This window comes from Strongylocentrotus purpuratus, unplaced genomic scaffold (genome assembly GCF_000002235.5).
Source record: "Strongylocentrotus purpuratus isolate Spur 01 unplaced genomic scaffold, Spur_5.0 spur5_scaffold_21, whole genome shotgun sequence".
Lineage (NCBI taxonomy): Eukaryota > Metazoa > Echinodermata > Echinoidea > Camarodonta > Strongylocentrotidae > Strongylocentrotus > Strongylocentrotus purpuratus.
The window spans coordinates 44,113,885-44,137,101 of NW_022145607.1; the positions used below are offsets into that span (position 1 = coordinate 44,113,885).

General features: G+C 36.4%; 1 long non-coding RNA gene across 2 annotated transcripts; it reads left to right on the forward strand.

The window, feature by feature from the left end:
* The first annotated feature begins 1,171 nt into the window (after nucleotides 1-1,171).
* Nucleotides 1,172-12,248, forward strand: LOC105438042. 2 transcript variants are annotated; one of them, XR_004065895.1, is made up of 6 exons: nucleotides 1,172-1,456; nucleotides 6,435-6,522; nucleotides 6,944-7,243; nucleotides 8,551-8,949; nucleotides 9,833-9,950; nucleotides 11,212-12,248. It is a non-coding gene; the product is annotated as an uncharacterized LOC105438042 (long non-coding RNA). The 2 variants fall into 2 exon arrangements; XR_004065894.1 differs by having other exon boundaries at nucleotides 8,554-8,949.
* Nucleotides 12,249-23,217: the final 10,969 nt, after the last annotated feature.

Here is a 23,217-nt window from a genome sequence, read left to right on the forward strand (position 1 = left end):
ATGCCCCCAACCTGGATCCACCACTGCCTATATCCTATTGTAATCACATGCATAGCGTATAATATGGAATTTTAGAATTAGAGAACCCCATCAGCAGTGGAAGAAAAAAAATAAGCCAGTAAACTCCGTCCCCCATTTAATTTCGGAATGGACCATTAAATTGGTTCCAGTCAGCAAGTGTCCAAATTTTGTTTTGTGCCCGAGCTCTCTCAAGTCCCGAACCCATTTAGTTATAAAAACAATGACAGATTATGCTACCATAATTAGGGATCTACTAATATAGCTACTCCGTGCTTTAATTTATTGTGAATTTCTTACAGTAAACAGCTCTGGATGTGAACGAGTACGAGTCGACCACAGTTAATATTTTAACAAAAAAAAAACAAAGTAGATCTTAATTAATTGAGAAAGAACCACGCCGCCGTCCAGCTATATGGCTAACAATGTATAGAAGTATTTCCCAAATTATGTATCACTGCCAAAAGGAAGAAGAAGCAGCAGAAGAAGAAGAAGAAGATGTATTAGCTAATTAAGATACTGTACATGCGAATGGAGACAGGAGAACTGTGTCTGTAAATTAAAGAAGACAAATTTAAGAACGATGAATTAGAGAGAGAAGAATTATAAGAATTAGACAAAAGGAAAAGAAAAATAAATGAACAAACTTTGATGGAGGAAAACTGAGATTTATTGTTATATGCACCACGACAATTTTTAATATTTTGATGTTGTTGATATTTTGTCAAAGCTGTACCCCCTGCCCTGCCGCCCATGCATGCATAATATATTTATATTATATAGATCGAGATATTTAATAGTCTTTGCAGTAGATCGATCTCGTCCTATATTAAATTAATATTGATGTTTTACCTATCAATTATCATTTAATTAGTTTAAATTCAATTGGTAGCACTGTACCGAAAGTGTTTTATTTAATCATTCATAGGCTAATTTAATACCACTAATCCTTTTTCGGACACTCACACATTCTTTAAAACAACAACAACAGTTAACAACTATACTTTCTCACGATCCGCCCTGGCTAGCTGGTGAGAACAATGCAAACATGGAATGAATAGCCAACGATCGCGCCATAATGTATGTGTGTACGTACGTACGTGTTCGTGTGTGTACTGTAGTAATCTTGAAGTTGGTTCGTTCGTAATCACTCAAGCATCACGCGCTGAAGAAGAGGCTCATGTTTTGAAAACAAAAGCAGCTGACCCTTTTCCATTGTTTCTGGCTCTAGTTCTTTTGTGAGATTCATCGATTGGTATTAGCTACTACTGCAACTCTAACTTATTCAAGGCCTTCTTCTAGCAATCTAGAGCTGAAATCTACAGGCTTCCACTGCACTCAGCTTATCATAATCAGCTAGTACTAGTTGCAGGCAACTCAGTTCCAACCAACTTTAGTCAAGTACAGTCTACAGTAGAGTGGTGCAGATGTAGGCCAGGTACGTAGAAAATCTGTATTTTCTAAGAACTCTATGCCTAGCCTCCTAACTAAGATTAGTTAGGAGTAGGACTACTACTAGCCTAGAGCATGTTAAGTAGACCTCTACAGGCATATAGTATATATGCTAGAGTATGATTCCCTAGGTCTATACTACTAGACTCTCTAGATCTGGTAACTAATATCTAGACTAGGCTAAGGCCTAACACTAACACTACAGTAAGGGCAGGCTTAATTATAAATGAAAAGTGGCCCAGGGGCGGTATTATTTCTAATATTGTTGTATCTTTTAAGATAAGATAAAGTTGGTATTCTGAACATTGTTGTAACTTTTGTGTTATCTTTTGTTGTATCTTTTCTCTCATCTTATTGGCCGCGCCTGCGCTCATACTTTGGTGCGCTTGTAATGTGCATGTTATTAATAAAGTGGCATTTAAATCCTCATTTGCATATGCGCACGGGAGATAATATGTCGAGATAATTGGTATTCTGAAAGTTGTTGTATCTTTTATCTTAATTATCTTATCTTGCATGGTATTTACAACAATATTTACAACAGGTAGGGGGTTGTTGTATCTTTCGTGGTGATATAGATCTAATGGCGGCAATATTTTTTGCCCAGAACCAACTTCATGCCAATAGACGAGTTAGAAGAAGATTGTGTGTTGACCGTAAACATCACAGATGAGAACTTTCTAAGATATTACATGCTAGGATATGACGACTTTAATGCTCTCATCTTAACCAATATAGTAAAAGCGTGATTTGTCTTCATGATCCACATTCAACAGCGCAGCGCATAATGATGACGCGCGTAATAAGTGCTCGAATAACTAATTACGCCCAAGATTAGTATGCGCTAGGCGCATCTTCAGATATGGCATAAAGTATTCCTATTGGTTGACCTACTTATCATGCTTATTTAAAATAGATTTTGATTGGTAGGGTCCATAAAAATGGGCGTGTCATCAATGGTCAAAGATAAGATAGAGGCGGTCCTTCAAGAGATAACATAGGGATAAAACAATGTTCAGAATACCAACTTACAACTATATTAGCGCTGTGTTATCTCTTGAAGATACAACAAAAGATAACACAAAACTTACAACAATGTTCAGAATACTGCCCCAGGACTGCATCATGCATGGTTTTGAGAGGGTGCTCTGTGATGTATCTATACTAATATAGGCCTACACTCGTATAGATAGAACTAAGTTAAAGACTAAGTCTAAAGCCCCAGTCCCATATAAAGCCGGACCAGCACGGACGAGCACGAACCACTCCGGACCATCCCGGACCATGGTCTGGGGTGATCCGGGATGGTCCGGGATGTTTTGTTCAAACAAGTGTGATGCTTTAAAAGCTACAGTCCCATATACGTCCCGGACCACATCCGGGGTGATCCGGGATTCGGTCCGTGTTGACACCGTGTTGGCACCGGGGTGGTCCTGGATGGTCCTGGATGGTCCTGGGCGGTCAATACCTCACTCCCGGACTGCCACGGAACAACACGGACCGCCCCGGCGCCACTACGGATGACCCCGGACCCAGCACGGTGGCTACACGGATCACCCCGGATCAAACTATTGTCCCGGACCGTCCCGGACCACCCCGGCAGTTTTTGACCGTCAAAAACATCCTGGGTCGACTCCCGGACCGCCCAGGACCATCCAGGACCATCCAGGACCATCCAGGACGACCCCGGTGCCAACACGGACCGAATCCCGGATCACCCCGGATGGGGTCCGGGATGGTCCGGGACGGTCCGGGACGTATATGGGACTGTAGCTTAAGACACTGAGTCTTCTCCAAAAATAATTTTTACGTTTAATAGGCCTTGAGTCTAGATGCAGAAAAACAAGAGAAACCGAGCAAAACGAGGTCACTCTAGAAAACTGGAAAAGAAATATGCAAGGCTAGATCAATAGTCGATAAGAAAATACTTTTTTAGCAAGGAGCTGTGGATCGGTCTCCCAGAAAACGTGGCAGCTGGGTCGGTCAACTCATTTAAGAATAGACTTGATAGTCACTGGTCAAAGAATGCAAGCCTTCTGTATGAGCCGGTCTAGACTCTAGTCTAGGTGTTGTCTGTTGTCTTATGTTATTACACAGCCTCCTCCCTCCACAAATAGCAGTAACCATGGAAGAATCGTGGATCGATGAACAGGCTTAGACCTAATACCAGTTCACCACCGTGTATTAAAGTAAAGTAAAGTAAAGTTTTTAAAAAAATTGAGTAAAATCGGATATTAAACTAAAAAACCGATAAGGAATAGATTTCTAGTAAGTTATGATTTTTTTTTTAAAGTATGAAAAACTGTGGAACTAAAATCACTACACAAATTGCCAATTTGGGTATCAGTTTATGCCGTCAATGCCTCACTAATTGCTTTATATATTTGTATCCTATTAATTTCCCTTTTTATCCCCAAAAACTTGATTTCGCCATGCCTTTGCTCAGGTATATGATTTGTATACAGTGTAGGTCTAGTCTAGATCTAATAATATAGCGTGCATGACATTTCACAAAATCTTTTATGAACTTTTAAGATTTGGTACTATTTTCTGAATATTGTATATTCAAAATCAATGTTTTTGATATAGGGCCTAGGCCTATATCATGTACATGTAGTTTATCAAAATTCACATTTTTCATGATTTAACAGAATTAAAAAAAAAAAACCTCTATATTAATGCATCCAAGCGATACCATAGGGCCTATTACTATTATAACTAGAATGATGGTGTGAGAAAATATGATTTTTACTTTTAGGGAAAATTATGGAAATTAATATTATCAATATGAAGGAAACAATAAGTGGATAGTGAGGCAATGACGTCACAGACTCATGAGTGAGTTTCCAATTCGTCTAGTGATTTTCAAAGTTTTTCATGTCGTTTAAAAATAAAAATTCATTGCTTTATTATTAGTTATCCGATTTTGCTCAAACTTTTTTTTGACTGGTTTCTCTGTTTTTTCAGTTCTATTGAAATTAATTTATTTTTGGAGTGGACTTGCCCTTTAAGTTCTATACTAGCCTAGACTCTAATAGGTCTAAACTAGCTATATAGTAACTAAAGTAAACACTGAAGTAAAACTATGTAGATCTATTCTAGGCCTAGATCAAATTATCACCTATTTTTTATTCTGCCTCTTTTATTAACCCGAGTCCTGACTGAGGCTAAAGATTCTGACACTTTTCCAATTGCAATATGATCAATTGATTATCATTTATTGTTTGGAAAGAAAATGCTTGATCCATCACCAATCCAAAGGCAAATTAAGCCAAGGAAAACACTCTAGTCTCTAGCCTATTTGTATACCGGTAGACCCTATTGCCTTAAATTAATAAAAAAATAAAATTATACCAGTAGTTCTAGTAGGTCTAGTCCAGTACCAAATTGACAAAATAAAGAAGGGAAACCCGGTTAGTACTTATTATAGAAATACTTTGAGCTGGAAATGTTGATCTAGACTCTAGAGAGTAGTCGGGATTAACATTAGCACACACATTGACATGATATAATGTACATGAATTCTTCAGTAATAGCTACTCATGTATCATTTTTAAAATTATGAACAGTGCGCTACCACGTACCAGTTCACTTTGCACACTCTACCAAATATTGATGAGATTTCAAGGTTAATTTCTTTGGCATTGTAACCTTTCCTTTTCTTTTGTTTAGAGCAAATTAATGAATCTGTGTTTGAAGAAGTAAAAAAGTGAATAGATTCATTTATTTTCTTCAAATTGAAAAAGTTGTGTCGCAATATAGCCCCTCTCCACCTTAAGAGACCAACAGAAATTCATATTAGTTTGGTTGAAGGAATTACGGTAGCCCTGATTTTCAAATATTCCTCAATCTCTTGTAAAAATTTGAATTAAACAGACAAAAGTTATACGTGGCAATGAAAACTAAATATTTTTCTTTCAATTTAATTTTGGCTGAAGGGGCAATGCAAGTGTTACTCCCTTTAATGCCAATAATTGTAATGTCTTAAATCCAATTGTGATTTGTGAATGTTGTAACAGCCCTATTTACATTTCTTTTTTACTTTATTTTTTCTTGGGACAACTGTGAAGTTCCTTTTGCAGGAAGGGTATTAAATATTGAATGTGAAATATCAGAAATAATACAAGGGAGTTGAATATTTTAGAAACTTGTCAACTAACATTTAAGGCACTGAAAATGCTCTTCAGAATATTACATTGTAAACACTGTTTCATAGCTGTGTTGAGAAGTTCCTATATTTGAAAAGATGATAGGGTAGTGTCATCTTTAGGAATTTTATTACAATTTCATGACACCCATGCAGGGCCTTTAAAAGGAGATGGGTCCCTCTTGCAGGCTCAAAATATAAAGTTTTGTAAATTCAATGTTAAACAAGTAATAATATTAACTAAAAGCTCCTCTTAAGAGATTAGCACTGGAAATAACCTTTACCGGTATGTTTAATTATGTAATTGTTAGCAGTTTTCTACTCCAATAAATCATTCTGATGTTTCAGACCCTAGTACTGCATACTTGCATAGTCTTACATTTTGTGCTGAGCAAAGAAAAAAAAATCATTTTAATTTTGTTCTTTACATGAAGTGGGTCACTGTTGTGTTGTGTACAAATGATACCCTTCACAGATCATTTTATGTAAGCTTTTAACATAGAAAATTGAAAGTCAGTCAGTCACTCCAAAGTGTCTAAATGTTAAGTCTACAAAGTAAAGAGATTTCATTGCTTCATTTTAATTCTAGGTTACTGCTAACTTCTGCATTTCACAGACAGGACATTCATGTATGTGAAAATCAAATACTCATGAATAATTCCTGCAAAATTCTACAGCAGTTATAACCTGCAAAAGGGATACTCTACCATGGCATGGGTACAAGTAGAATCCAGATTGCTAGTTAATAAGGAAAATGCTATAGGACCAGATATAAATGTAGCTTACTGTATTTGATAATTTGAATTGAACTTAACAGGTCTACAGACCCCTGGAAATACTGTCACAGCTAGAGCTTGAAAGTGATGCTGATGAGGATGCCCAGCCTTTTTCTGCCAGTAACTCAGGTATGTGTTATTCCATGAATGGCTCTAAAAAGGAGAGTGAATGCACAATGTACCCCCCTCCCCATTTTGATTGTGTTGCATTAACATACACTAAATGACATCGAGGCCAAGCTGGAATTTTTTTGCAGAAAGTAAATTTGGTGATTTTAAAATAGCAGTAGTGTTATAGAAATTTATATGAAAACATGTTCTGTTAATTTTGAAAAGGAGAAATGAAAGAGTCTGATTGAAGAATATGAAATTTAGATATCTTTGATTACCGGTAGAATATATAAAGGTAAAGCCCCTCTGAAGTGTTGGGAGCCCCAAATATGCCAAAAATTTGATGGCCAAATTTCACTTAAATTGTAACATATTAATGTGAAAGGAGATATTATTATTATTATATCAGCCAAAATTATTCTGTGCACCTTTTATTTAGTCAAAACTGGTGGTGAGACTTTATTGTCTGTTTTCGGTGGAAGATGCTGCTCTTTCGATTGCCTGGTGATAGTGACACGAGCAGATGCAGCTGCAGCCCGCTCAGCCTTCAAGGAGAAATCTTTGTATGATCAGCGGATATAGCTTCTGAAGTACTTCAGGACTCATTCTTCTCAAGCTGAAGATGCGAGCTTTCAGTTCTCATTCAGCATTGGTCTAGAGCCGGTGTGTGCTACAGCCTGGTACCAGGTGATTGGAATTGTGAGATCAAGATTCTACTACTAGCAAAAACGGTTCATAGGTGAGTTTTATTATTACAGGTAGTGATTACAAATCGATAGTAGGATGCCATCCTACGAAAGTACTTTTTTGATATTTTTAATTGTTGACCTACAATTTAGCATCATGGAATTAAGTCTTTGATGTAAAAACATAAGATGTTGCGGTATTTCTATTCCGTTTCATTCCTTCATGCAAATTTTGTTTCCTTTTTTTTCAACACACAATTTTGCTACCGTACAAATGATCATGTAGATTGATTTCAGTTCCATCTCTTGTTCTTGTTGTCTCGATCAGTATTTTCTTCGCACCTGCAGACGTGAAGGATCAACCTAAGCAGAAAAATGTGGGTTGGGGAAGGCTAAAGTATTCAAAGGTAGAGCTTAGCGGAAATTGGCGTGGGGCCTACGGCAAAACCCAAAAATTGTCAAGGGGCAGGATCTCAGGGGTATGGGCATTTAATTATGGTCGATGAGCATATTTTGATACCTTATTCATGACTCTGGCAGGTCACTAATTGGCCTAGGGTCCAGGAGGCAGAGCCCCCAGAAACTGAGAGGGTTTTAGGCTTTAAATTACCACCAAATAGGGCCCCATCAAACTCAGGGATCTTGGGGCATTTTATAATGGTCAGATAAGTATTTACGGGCCCGCATTGGGGCCCCTGGTGGGGACAAGGGAGCAGAGCCCCCGGGCACTCAGGGATTTTAGGGATTTAATTCAGAAGAGCATATTTTGATACCTTATTTGTGACACTGTTAGGACACTAAATAACGTGGGGTCCAGGGGGCGATGCCCTCAGAAACTCAGGGGTTTTAGGCTTTAAATATGACCACCAGATGAGCATCCAGGGGCTCGCCTTAGGGCCCTAGGTGGGGCCAAGGGGGAGCTCATGGGTTTTAGGCATTTAATAACAGTAAGATGAGCTTATTTGATACCTTATTTGTGACACTGGCAGGACACTAATTGGCATGGGGTCAAGAGGGTTAAGCCCCCAGAAGCACGTAGGCCTCTATTCATGCTTTGTTGTGTACTAAGAAATAAAATCTAGGAATTCTGTGAAGGACCCTGATCTCTAAATATGTTATTATTTCCAGTTAAACCTGTTTTGAAGCTCAACTATTTAAAAAGATCACTAAAAATTTCAATTTTCAGAGCGGTTCGCATGTTACTGAACCTCTTTATGATGACCACCTGTCCACAAAGGCCACTTTTGCCAGCTTCCTCAGGAAGGTTGTTTGACAAGTTTGACTGTACTGTGAATCCTCAACAATATGTACTGAATATATCCTCAATAGTGCTTTTCTTTTCCCTAATTTATTGTTTCAGCAGCAGTGAGAGACAGAAATACTACAAGCACATTCAAAAAGCGAAGGCAAGCCCAGACAAATATATGAGCATCATCATCGATGGGATATGGATCAACACTGCACAGCAATACCGCAACTACACCCAGCACCCAAAGCCCTAAGCCACACGGACCAACTCAACACACACATCACTGGTGCAATTGTAGATGGAAGTGGTCAACACACTCATATCGACATCAAAGAATACCTTCATGACAGCAACCTCACCATCAACATCATCCTCAACATTCTCATCCACTGCACCGACTCCCTTCCACCAACTTTGTATCTCCGATTAGACAAGACAGCAAGGGAGAACAAGAATCGACACGTCTTTGCCTTTCTCTCTCTCTTAATGGAGCTCATTATCTTCAAAAAGGTGAATAAATCCCTTTAAATAATCTCTATATTCTATAAACCTAGGCTAATTGCAATTTCCTATTTCATGTTACCTATTGAAAAAAATCTTGGCAATAATGGCAATACTTTGACAATGTCATTAAATTAAAAGGAAACCAAAAGCTGGCTGCCTTCTCTTTGTTTTTAAAGCAATAGGGTACTTGAAAAAAGGGTGTTTTTCTTTTCCCGTTCTTTAAGATTTTTTTTTACCAACCTGTGTGTGTGTGTGTGTGTGAATCTCACACACAAAACCAAAATTGAATAATTATACTACTTATTAGCTGGACCTAAAAGATTTCACAAAAGAATCAATATTTTAATGCCTCTGCTACAAAAACTGATTGAGAGATTCCCGCCAAACCTGGGTCATGTTGTGGGGCTAATTATGTATGCCTATAATTAGCATGTGAACGCATTATCATAAGAACTGACAGATGGATTACTATCAAACTCAGGACATGTATTTGTCTTGCAGAGCCATGTATATGAAAAATAGCTTGTAATCACGATATTCTGAGAACCTGTTAATGGATTGCAAACAAACTTGAATTAAAAAAATTCTTCTGGTTTGGTTTGTAAAATCACTCTATGGCGGAGGCTTTGCGCAGTCTTTGTCCCTCCTTTGAACATAAGGAAGACACCAAAATCGCTGCCTCTGCCAGCGGATGTATTTCCATTGGGCGGCAACACAGATTGCGAAATCTCTAGTTGTTGTGTATTTTGTATAATACTCAATTTATTTGCTTAATTTTTATGGATTTATATCTGATATTTGTACACGCACTATATAGTGAACAGAAAACTATGTTATTAAGTTCCTTGAATACAAGATGAGTTCTGTGCACTTCTTTATTCATCTACAGAAGACGATGCAACAGTGAGGTGGCCCATTTGCGACTTAATGCTAGCAGGCACTCAAACAGTGAATGCTCACAGCAGCAAGTGTATGCTGACATCACAGAGGAAAAACCATACAGACAGGTATTTTCTATCATGCAGATATAAGCAAGGATATTATCACATCAATCATAGACTACCATTATACTATAGAAGTGCTCAACTTCATTATTACATTCTTTCTGATGCAACCTAAAACACATTTCACTTTTGCAACCTCAAATTTTGATTTGTCGCCCCCTGAACCCCTGAAAATGTAAGAAGGAACACATTAGGAACCATACTTATCTTAGTTCCATAAATTACAGTTCCCTAATGTAAATACAGTATGAAAACAAAAACCTCTATATTTGGCACTGTTGAAGGCTTTATGTCATTGTTAACGCAATAACTTCAGACCAGATTAGGAGAGCATACACAAATTTGGCATGTATGGCTATGTCAGGATGATATGATCAAGTTTTGGGGTAGAAAGATCATTGGTCAAAGTTCATGAAACAATTAGATGCTAATACAACCAGAACTGAAAGATATATTTCTATCAAATTGGGTATCTTTAAATGCGATTACTGTTTAAAGGGAACTGGTAGCATTATTGAAGTTTGATGACAAAAAATGCTTAATTTTAATATGAAATGTTACTTATTATATTCCTACTACTGTACAAACCCTCTAAAATGCAAATTTCCTGAAAAAAACCCACAAACCACAACTATAAGCTTTTCTTTGAAAGTGGTATGTGTAAAATCTCCCTGCCAATTTTTGAATTCTCCCAACTGTTTTTCCTTGTAAGTATGACATAAAACATTGCTTTCAAAATCATTAATGACTCAAATGTTTAAAATGGTATAAAGAGTCTATACATGTATACCTTGCTTTGTAACAATTTAAATTAACCTTGAATTCAATTTAATTAATATAATGTAGTAGGGAGAATTTATAAATGAATCAGATCAGTTTTTCCCCATTTTAATTGTTGGTAATGTTCTGTTTTCACTCGAACTTTCAGATTGTCTTTAATTGTACAGCTAGCATTGAAGTCCTATCTTAGCAGTATTTTTATTTATCTAAACAATTTACCAGGTCCCTTTAAAGTTAATAAGTCTGAGGCAATTGTGTCATATGGGAAGCCATATATCTCAACTGTATGCAGTTAATTTTTTCTACAACTTGTAATTAACTTCCAATTATTCAAAGATACATGTATGGATAGTTAATACATGCGCACATATTACACATTAATAATAATAATAATAATAATAATAATAATAATAAATTCATATAGTGCAGCTTTTATACATTTCATTTGTTCAATCACCTGGTTTATGCTTGTCTGTTTGCTCAGGTTCATCTTGGACCCAATGCGAGGAAGGCTCGAGAGGACAGAAATACTGGAGGGAGATATGGTGGCCACCTACCGCGAGGCGTATAGCACACAATGACCACAGATAGGACAAGGACAAGATGTGGACAAGGTCAGGGAGGATGTCCTTGTACTAGAATGGTTTACAGGGACATTGACAACAAAATGGAAGAAGATGATGGTTGCTGTCACAGGACAGCGGGACTGGAAGCAGGTTTGGGTTGAGACCATTCCAAGGGATAGTGTAATTCTCCTTCCTTTCACTCTGACAGCAAGAGACAAACTGCCACCTCAGTTAGTGATTCGATTGAAGGAGAAATATATGGATTATTTGAAGTAGGTATTCAGGCCTAGTTAAAGCCCTTCTATAGTGTTGGGACCCCCCCCCCCCCCAATTTGATGGCAATATTCCACATAGAGTGCGTACTGACATATGGTTTTCGATGAACACACAATTCTGCAAGGATTTTCATGACGCTAAGTGATTGAAGACAAATTTTGGTAATAGAAATAAAGGAATTTCAATTTTTCTCTTTTAAGCATACAACTCAATTTTTAAAAAGATTTGTTTTTAAATCATCACTAAGATAACAAATGAACTTTCGAACATTAAGTTTTAAGTAACATGTATATGTGATAAATTGTTCGCCCTGAAACTGCACTGAAATATTTTATTCGGCTCAAGTTCTTATCTAGAAAATATCAGAGGAGAGACAGACTAATTCCATGTCAACTGTAAATGTAAAACATTTTTTTCCCGTATGAGTATAAATTTATCTCAAAATTGTTTGCATATGGGATGTAGTCTTAACCCCCTCCCCCCCCCCCCCCCCCATCCCCCACCCCTGCTTATTCACAGGCTGGCTGAGTCGTTGCGAAATTTTCGGCGCGATTTTCAGATTTTAAAACCCCACCTTGGAAAAAGTCCTGCGTACGCCCCTGTAAGTTGGTATAAAGCTTATACCATTTAGTGCCCTGTTGGTTGGTATAATGCTTATACCATTTAGTGCTCTGTAGATTGGTATAACGCTTATACCATTTAGTGCTCCTTGGATTGGTATAACGCTTATACCATTTAGTGCTCTGTAGTATACAAATAATATGCTGCCTTTGGAAGTTCTGGTTAAACCTATGCGCAAGAGGTGACTCCAATAGTACTATTTGCTGAGGGGTATATTTGTTTTATATCATGCATTAAAAATCTATTTAATTTTTTTTTTTTTAATCGCATTTTTGTGAAAAAAAATAAAATTTAGAATTAAAAAAAAATGTCAATTTTTATCAAATTTTAAAAAAAATATTTTGAGTCGTTGCAAAATTTTTGGCGCGATTTTCAGAATTTAACCCCCCCCCCTTTGGATAAAATCCTGCGTACGCCTCTGTAGGTTGGTATAACACTTATACCATTTAGTGCTCTGTAGATTGGTATAACGCTTATACCAATTAGTGCTCTTTAGATTGGTATAACGCTTATACCATTTAGTGTCTGTAGATTGGTATAACGCTTATACCATTTAGTGCTCTGTAGTATACAAATATACACTGTCTAGAGAGGTTCTGGTTAAAACTATCACAAGAGGTGACTCCAATAGTACTATTTGCTGAGGGGTATATTTGTTTTATATCATGCATTAAAAATTAATTAATTTTTTTTTTTTTTTAATTTTTTGGAAAAAATTAAAATTTAGAATTAAAAAAAATGTCTAATTTTATCAAAAAAGATTTTTAATATTTTGAGTTGTTGCGAAATCTTTGGCGCGATTTTCAGATTTTAAAACCACCCTTTGAAAAAAATCCTGCGTACGCCTCTGTAGGTTGGTATAACGCTTATACCATTTAGTGCCCTGTAGGTTGGTATAACGCTTATACCATTTAGTGCTCTGTAGATTGGTATAACGCTTATACCATTTAGTGCTCTTTATATTGGTATAACGCTTATACCATTTAGTGCTCTCTAGATTGGTATAACGCTTATACCATTTAGTGCTCTGTAGATTGGTATAACGCTTATACCATTTAGTGCTCTGTAGTATACAAATATACACTGTCTTGAGAGGTTCTGGTTAAGACTATGCGCAAGAGGTGACTCCAATAGTGCTATTTGCTGAGGGATATATTTGTTTGATATCATGCATCAATTTTTTTTTTTTTTTTTTTTTTTTTAAATCCTATTTTTTGGAAAAAAATACAATTTAGAATTTTTAAAAAATGTCAATTTTTATCATAAAAGATTTAAAGTATTTTGAGTCGTTGCTAAATTTTCGCCCTGTAGGTTGGTTTAACGCTTATACCATTTAGTGCCCTATAGGTTGGTATAACGCTTTTACCATTTAGTGCTCTGTAGATTGGTATAACGCTTATACCATCTAGTGCTCTGTAGATTGGTATAACGCTTATACCATTTAGTGCTCTGTAGATTGGTATAACGCTTATACCATTTAGTGTCCTGTAGGTTGGTATAACGCTTATACCATTTAGTTCTCTGTTGTTTGGTATAACGCTTATACCATTTAGTGCTCAGTTAATAAATGTAGCATTTATCATATCCCATCAATGTTACTGTATTAATAAGTGTCATATATCTTGTAATTTTCTTTTTGTGTTTGTATTTCTGAAATTATCATGTTATTTGTACTAAGCATTTTTTTAAATACTGAATGTCTTGCCTTACAAATAAAAATAAAATTACCAAAACAAATGAATGAGTGGCTGTTTTATTATTTGTGGCTTCTGTAATGCATTAACAACTCATGTGTAATTTATTAATTGATGATTTTATAATTCATGAACTTATTTAAGATTAAGCAGAACCATCATTAAAAGGGTAACAATAATTTGATTCTGGCTACTGGTATCTTTCACATAGCCTTGAAGAAAAGTAAAAGAGAAACCCAGAACCTGAAAATTAAACAATTTCGGTGTAAATCTGGATTTCAGCTGTCCAGATTGAAATAATTTGTTGTTATTGGTTGATATGCGCTCAAAAAAGACCTTTTTAAAGTCGGCTGCTAGAATTTTTGCACCCCGTATTCGATGAGGTATATAATAATCTACATTTCATGTGAGTTTAAGCACATTTAAAGCAAATAGGAAATTAGCAACGAATGTATTTACCCCCAACCCCTTCTATATACTCTGGACGTTATATGTACCAAAAGTTTAAGTTTGTTCTGGACATTGGTTGATATGCTCTCAAATAAAACCTTTTTAATGTCGGCTTCTAGAATTTTTGCACCTTGTATTGGGTGAGGTATATAATAATCTACATTTCATGTGATTTTCGGCAACATTAAGGCAAATGGGAAATAGCGGCGACTGTATTAAAGCCCGAAACCCCCTTCACCGATATACTCTTCTTGTTATGCGCTATACGTTTAGGTTTGTTCTGCCACATTGGTTGACATGCGCTCAAATAAGACCTTTTTAATGTCGGTTGCTAGAATTTTTGCACCCCGTATTCGATGAGGTATATAATAATCGACATTTCATGTGAGTTTCAGCACATTTAAAGCAAATGGGAAATCAGCAACGAATGTATTAATCCCCACCCTCTTCTATATACTCTAGACGTCATATGCGCCAAACATTTAGGTTTGTTCTGGACATTGGTTGATATGCGCTCAAATAAGACCTTTTTAAAGTCCGCTGCTAGAATTTTTGCACCCCGTATTCGATGAGGTATATAATAATCTACATTTCATGTGAGTTTCAGCACATTTAAAGCAAATGGGAAATCAGCAACGAATGAATTAATCCCCATCCCCTTTATGTACTCTAGACGTTATATGCGCCAAACGTTTAGGTTTGCTCTGGACATTGGTTGATATGCGCTCAAAAAAGACCTTTTTATTGTCAGCTGCTAGTATTTTTATACCCCGTATTGGGTGAGGTATATAATAATCTACATTTCATGTGAGTTTCAGCACATTTAAAGCAAATGGGAAATCAGCAACGAATGTATTAACCCCCATCCCCTTTATGTACTCTAGACGTTATATGCGCCAAACATTTAGGTTTGCTCTGGACATTGGTTGATATGCGCTCAAATAAGACCTTTTTATTGTCACCTGCTAGTATTTTTATACCCCGTATTGGGTGAGGTATAATTATAATAATCTACATTTCATGTGATTTTCAGCAAATTTAAGGCAAATGGGAAATAGCGGCGACTGTATTAAAGCCCGAAACCCCCTTCACCGATATACTCTTCTTGTTATGCTCTAACGCTTAGGTTTGTTCTGCCACATTGGTTGATATGCGCTCAAATAAGACCTTTTTAATGTCCGCTGCTAGAATTTTTGCACCCCGTATTCGATGAGGTATATAATAATCTACATTTCATGTGAGTTTCAGCACATTTAAAGCAAAAGGGAAATCAGCAACGAATGTATTAACCCCCATCCCCTTTTATGTACTCTAGACGTTATATGCGCCAAACGTTTAGGTTTGTTCTGGACATTGGTTGATATGCTCTCAAATAAAACCTTTTTAATGTCGGCTTCTAGAATTTTTGCACCTTGTATTAGGTGAGGTATATAATAATCTACATTTCATGTGATTTTCACCAACATTAAGGTAAATGGGAATAGCGGCGACTGTATTAAAGCCCGAAACCCCTTCACCGATATACTCTTCTTGTTATGCGCTATACGTTTAGGTTTGTTCTGCCACATTGGTAGATATGCACTCAAATAAGACCTTTTTAAAGTCGGCTGCTAGAATTTTTGCACCCCGTATTCGATGAGGTATATAATAATCTACATTTCATGTGAGTTTCAGCACATTTAAAGCAAATGGGAAATAGCGGCGACTGTATTAAAGCCCGAAACCCCCTTCACCGATATACTCTTCTTGTTATGCTCTAACGTTTAGGTTTGTTCTGCCACATTGGTTGATATACGCTCAAATAAGACCTTTTTAATGTCCGTGCTAGAATTTTTGCACCCCGTATTCGATGACGTATACAATAATCTACATTTCATGTGAGTTTCAGCACATTTAAAGCAAATGGGAAATCAGCAACGAATGTATTAACCCCCATCCCCTTTTATGTACTCTAGACGTTATATGCGCCAAACGTTTAGGTTTGTTCTGGACATTGGTTGATATGCGCTCAAATAAGACCTTTTTATTGACAGCTGCTAGTATTTTTGCACCCCGTATTGGGTGAGGTATATAATAATCTACATTTCATGTGATTTTCAGCAAATTTAAGGCAAAATGGAAATAGCGGCGACTGTATTAAAGCCCTAAACCCCCTTCACCGATATACACTTCTTGTTATGCGCTGTACCTTTAGGTTTGTTCTGCCACATTGGTTGATATGCGCTCAAAAAAGACCTTTTTAAAGTCGGCTGCTAGAATTTTTGCACCACGTATTCGATGAGGTATATAATAATCTACATTTTATGTGAGTTTAAGCACATTTAAAGCAAATAGGAAATTAGCAACGAATGTATTTACCCCCAACCCCTTCTATATACTCTGGACGTTATATGTACCAAAAGTTTAAGTTTGTTCTGGACATTGGTTGATATGCTCTCAAATAAAACCTTTTTAATGTCGGCTTCTAGAATTTTTGCACCTTGTATTGGGTGAGGTATATAATAATCTACATTTCATGTGATTTTCGGCAACATTAAGGCAAATGGGAAATAGCGGCGACTGTATTAAAGCCCGAAGACCCCTTCACCGATATACTCTTCTTGTTATGCGCTATACGTTTAGGTTTGTTCTGCCACATTGGTTGACATGCGCTCAAATAAGACCTTTTTAATGTCGGTTGCTAGAATTTTTGCACCCCGTATTCGATGAGGTATATAATAATCGACATTTCATGTGAGTTTCAGCACATTTAAAGCAAATGGGAAATCAGCAACGAATGTATTAATCCCCACCCTCTTCTATATACTCTAGACGTCATATGCGCCAAACATTTAGGTTTGTTCTGGACATTGGTTGATAGGCGCTCAAATAAGACCTTTTTAAAGTCCGCTGCTAGAATTTTTGCACCCCGTATTCGATGAGGTATATAATAATCTACATTTCATGTGAGTTTCAGCACATTTAAAGCAAATGGGAAATCAGCAACGAATGTATTAACCCCCATCCCCTTTATGTACTCTAGACGTTATATGCGCCAAACGTTTAGGTTTGCTCTGGACATTGGTTGATATGCTCTCAAATAAAACCTTTTTAATGTCGGTTTCTAGAGTTTTTGCACCTTGTATTGGGTGAGGTATATAATAATCTACATTTCATGTGATTTTCGGCAACATTAAGGCAAATGGGAAATAGCGGCGACTGTATTAAAGCCCGAAACCCCCTTCACCGATATACTCTTCTTGTTATGCGCTATACGTTTAGGTTAGTTCTGCCACATTGGTTGACATGCGCTCAAATAAGACCTTTTTAATGTCGGTTGCTAGAATTTTTGCACCCCGTATTCGATGAGGTACATAATAATCTACATTTCATGTGAGTTTCAGCACATTTAAAGCAAATGGGAAATCAGCAACAAATGTATTAATCCCCACCCTCTTCTATATACTCTAGACGTCATATGCGCCAAACATTTAGGTTTGTTCTGGACATTGGTTGATATGCGTTCAAATAAGACCTTTTTAATATCCGCTGCTAGAAATTTTGCACCCCGTATTCGATGAGGTATATAATAATCTACATTTCATGTGAGTTTCAGCACATTTAAAGCAAATGGGAAATCAGCAACGAATGTATTAACCCCCCCCCCCCCCCATTTTATGTACTCTAGACGTTATATGCGCCAAAAGTTTAAGTTTGTTCTGGACATTGGTTGATATGCTCTCAAATAAAACCTTTTTAATGTCGGCTGCTAGAATTTTTGCACCTTGTATTGGGTGAGGTATATAATAATCTACATTTCATGTGATTTTCAGCAAAATTAAGGCAAATGGGAAATAGCAGCGACTTTATTAAAGCCCGAAACCCCCTTGACCGATATACTCTTCTTGTTATGCGCTATACGTTTAGGTTTGTTCTGCCACATTGGTTGATATGCGCTCAAATAAGACCTTTTTAATGTCGGTTTCTAGAATTTTTGCACCCCGTATTCGATGAGGTATATAATAATCGACATTTCATGTGAGTTTCAGCACGTTTAAAGCAAATGGGAAATCAGCAACGAATGTATTAATCCCCACCCTCTTCTATATACTCTATACGTCATATGCGCAAAACATTTAGGTTTGTTCTGGACATTGGTTGATATGCTCTCAAATAAAACCTTTTTAATGTCGGCTTCTAGAATTTTTGCACCTTGTATTGGGAGAGGTATATAATAATCTACATTTCATGTGATTTTCGGCAACATTAAGGCAAATGGGAAATAGCGGCGACTGTATTAAAGCCCGAAGCCCCCTTCACCGATATACTCTCCTCTTTATGCGCTATACGTTTAGGTTTGTTCTGCCACATTGGTTGACATGCGCTCAAATAAGACCTTTTTAATGTCGGTTGCTAGAATTTTTGCACCCCGTATTCGATGAGGTATATAATAATCGACATTTCATGTGAGTTTCAGCACATTTAAAGCAAATGGGAAATCAGCAACGAATGTATTAATCCCCACCCTCTTCTATATACTCTAGACGTCATATGCGCCAAACATTTAGGTTTGTTCTGGACATTGGTTGATAAGCGCTCAAATAAGACCTTTTTAAAGCCCGCTGCTAGAATTTTTGCACCCCGTATTCGATGAGGTATATAATAATCTACATTTCATGTGAGTTTCAGCACATTTAAAGCAAATGGGAAATCAGCAACGAATGTATTAACCCCCATCCCCTTTATGTACTCTAGACGTTATATGCGCCAAACGTTTAGGTTTGCTCTAGACATTGGTTGATATGCTCTCAAATTAAACCTTTTTAATGTCGGTTTCTAGAATTTTTGCACCTTGTATTGGGTGAGGTATATAATAATCTACATTTCATGTGATTTTCGGCAACATTAATGCAAATGGGAAATAGCGACGACTGTATTAAAGCCCGAAACCCCCTTCACCGATATACTCTTCTTGTTATGCGCTATACGTTTAGGTTTGTTCTGCCACATTGGTTGACATGCGCTCAAATAAGACCTTTTTAACTCTTTATGCGCCACTTAAAAAAACCCCCTGTGCCACATTCTTTTAGGGTCACACATTTCGAGGGAATCTTTATTGACTCTGCTGAATCAAGAGGCTATAACTCTTCACTGGATGATCATGATGAAAAATATTGTGCAGCAAAGTTGTAGACCGGAAAACGTGCTTTTCGATGAACCGTCATTTGTTATATTTTGAATTATCATTTTTATAATAATCATAATTATATAATGTTTAATTTTTCTTATTTACGGCAGTTTTTTATCCCTCTAGAATTTCTTATTTAGCAATGATAAGACATCTTCAAATCGAATCTATTAGAAAGGTGGACTTCTTACCTTTCTTTACATACCTTGCTCAAGTATTCTAACAATTCAGAAGGTTAGTATTTAGGTTGTTGAAGAAAAGAAGTTCAATAGGGAGAGACTTGAAAGTACCCCGCTCAGCCACCCTTGACAATGGGCTAATCTGCCCATTGAAATCCCTATTACCCCAGGTTATTGTCAATGTCCGGTTTAGCGGGGCATGAAAAGGGACGTCGTGGGGATGTTTTTCTTTGTTGTGCCATGATAAGTCAATAAGAAATAAGAGAATGTTATTGATTTTGCCCACTGGTATGAGCATGTAAAAATGGTATAGGCATAATATATTATATGTGATATACATGACATAATCAGCATCTTATTGAAATGTCTCATTATGAATGTTCACCGCATCTGTTCTCTCACCTTCTTTACCCCTCAATAAAATTGATTTCAAGTACATTTATCACAGCCATAGATATACAAAGAAAGAATGAATCAATCTTAAAATATAAACTATATTGCATTGTTTTCCATTTACTTTATTGTGAGAGAGCTTATTATCAGAAATGATTGACGAGTGGAGTATGCAATGAATAAAATATGGAGAACGGACGTGAGAGACATTATGAGAGAGAAATAGTGATATGAAATGAAAGGACTTTACTGTGAATAAAGATTATAAGAGAAAGAGATAAAGATGACGGCAAGACAGGATACATATTGATACGAAAATAACAATAATAATGAGATAGAGATGACGGAAAGAAAGAGAGTAAACACTGATAGCATAAGAATGAATAAAGATAATAAGAGAAAGATATAGAGATGACGGCAAGACATAGGGTACATATAGATAGGAAAATGATAATAATAATAAGATAGAGATGACGGAAAGAAAGAGAGTAAACACTGATAGCATAAGAATGAATAAAGATAATAAGAGAAAGATATAGAGATGACGGCAAGACATAGGGTACATATAGATAGGAAAATGATAATAATAAAAAGATAGAGATGACGGAAAGAAAGAGAGTAAACACTGATAGCACAAGAATGAATAAAGATAATAAGAGAAATATATAGAGATGACGGCAAGACATAGGATACATATTGATAGGAAAATAATAATAATAATAAGATAGAGATGACGGCAAGAAAGAGAGTAAACACTGATAGCATAAGAATGAATAAAGATAATAAGAGAAAGATATACAGATGACGGCAAGACATAGGGTACATATAGATAGGAAAATGATAATAATAATAAGATAGAGATGACGGCAAGAAAGAGAGTAAACACTGATAGCATAAGAATGAATAAAGATAATAAGAGAAAGATATAGAGATGACGGCAAGACATAGGGTACATAATTATAGATAGGAAAATGATAATAATAATAAGATAGAGATGACGGAAAGAAAGAGAGTAAACACTGATAGCATAAGAATGAATAAAGATAATAAGAGAAAGATATAGAGATGACGGCAAGACATAGGGTACATATAGATAGGAAAATGATAATAATAATGAGATAGAGATGACGGCAAGAAAGAGAGTATTACACTCATAGCATAATAATGAATAAAGATAATAAGAAAAAGATATACAGATGACGGCAAGACATAGGGTACATATAGATAGGAAAATGATAATAATAATAAGATAGAGATGACGGAAAGAAAGAGAGTAAACACTGATAGCATAAGAATGAATAAAGATAATAAAAGAAAGATATAAAGATGACGGCAAGACAGGATACATCTTTCTTTCATTAGTTTTATTCATTCTTATTCTATCACTGTCTACTCTCTTTCTTGCTGTCATCTCTAGCTCTTTCATTAATTTTTATTCATTCTTATTCTATCAGTCTACTCTCTTTCTTGCTGTCATCTCTATCTCTTTCTTTCATTATTTTTATTCATTCTTATTCTATCACTGTCTACTCTCTTTCTTGCTGTCATCTCTATCTCCTTCTTTCATTTTTTTTTATTCATTCTTATTCTATCAGTCTACTCTCTTTCTTGCTGTCATCTCTAGCTCTTTCATTAATTTTTATTCATTCTTATTCTATCAGTCTACTCTCAGGGAACACTTTTATCACTAGAGTCTTCGTCACTGCTCGATTCGTCGGAATCAGAGTCCATGCTCCATGCTTCCATAGTAACAAGATCTCGAGCCTCCTCTACACTAAACACACGTTGACGTTTTCCAGCAGGTGCCATCGTAACATCAGTAAAAAAAATCCAAAGAAAACCGCTAAATACACGGTAATTTCGAATGTAACACTATGAAGAAAAACAGTTTACCGGAAAGTGTGCGATGTATACAATGTAAACAATAGTAAACGCAACGCGTGGCTACACACTGCGAGCGGTATTATGAATGTCTAATTGACTCGTATACATCTGTGCAAAAATGCGAAGTTGGCACGCCTACGTCCGTGCAAATCGGCGAACAAAGCAAACAAAGAGTTAAAAGTAAAAAGGAAATTAGCAACGAATGTATTAACCCCCACCCCCTTCTATATACTCTGGACGTTATATGCGCCAAACGTTTAGGATTGTTCTGGACATTGGTTGATATGCGCTCAAATAAGACCTTTTTAATGTCCGCTGCTAGAATTTTTGCACCCCGTATTCGATGAGGTATATAATAATCTACATTTCATGTGAGTTTCAGCACATTTAAAGCAAATGGGAAATCAGCAACGAATGTATTAACCCCCATCCCCTTTTATATACTCTGGATGTTATATGATCCAAACGTTTAGGTTTGTTCTGTACATTGGTTGATATGCGCTCAAATAAAACCTTTTTATTGTCAGCTGCTAGAATTTTTGCACCCGGTATTCGATGAGGTTTGAAATAATCTACATTTCATGTGAGTTTCAGTAAATTTAAGGCAAATGGGAAAGAGTGGAGACTGTATTAAAGCCCGAAACCCCCTTCACCAATATACACTTCTTGTTATGCGCTTTACGTTTAGGTTTGTTCTGCCACATTGGTTGATATGCGCTCAAAAAAGACCTTTTTAAAGTCGGCTGCTAGAATTTTTGCACCCCGTATTCGATGAGGTATATAATAATCTACACTTCATGTGAGTTTAAGCACATTTAAAGCAAATAGGAAATTAGCAACGAATGTATTAACCCCCACCCCCTTCTATATACTCTATACGTCATATGCGCAAAACATTTAGGTTTGTTCTGGACATTGGTTGATATGCTCTCAAATAAAACCTTTTTAATGTCGGCTGCTAGAATTTTTGCACCTAGTAATGGGTGAGGTATATAATAATCTACATTTCATGTGATTTTCAGCAAAATTAAGGCAAATGGGAAATAGCAGCGACTGTATTAAAGCCCGAAACCCCCTTGACCGATATACTCTTCTTGTTATGCGCTATACGTTTAGGTTTGTTCTGCCACATTGGTTGATATGCGCTCAAATAAGACCTTTTTAATGTCGGTTTCTAGAATTTTTGCACCCCGTATTCGATGAGGTATATAATAATCGACATTTCATGTGAGTTTCAGCACATTTAAAGCAAATGGGAAA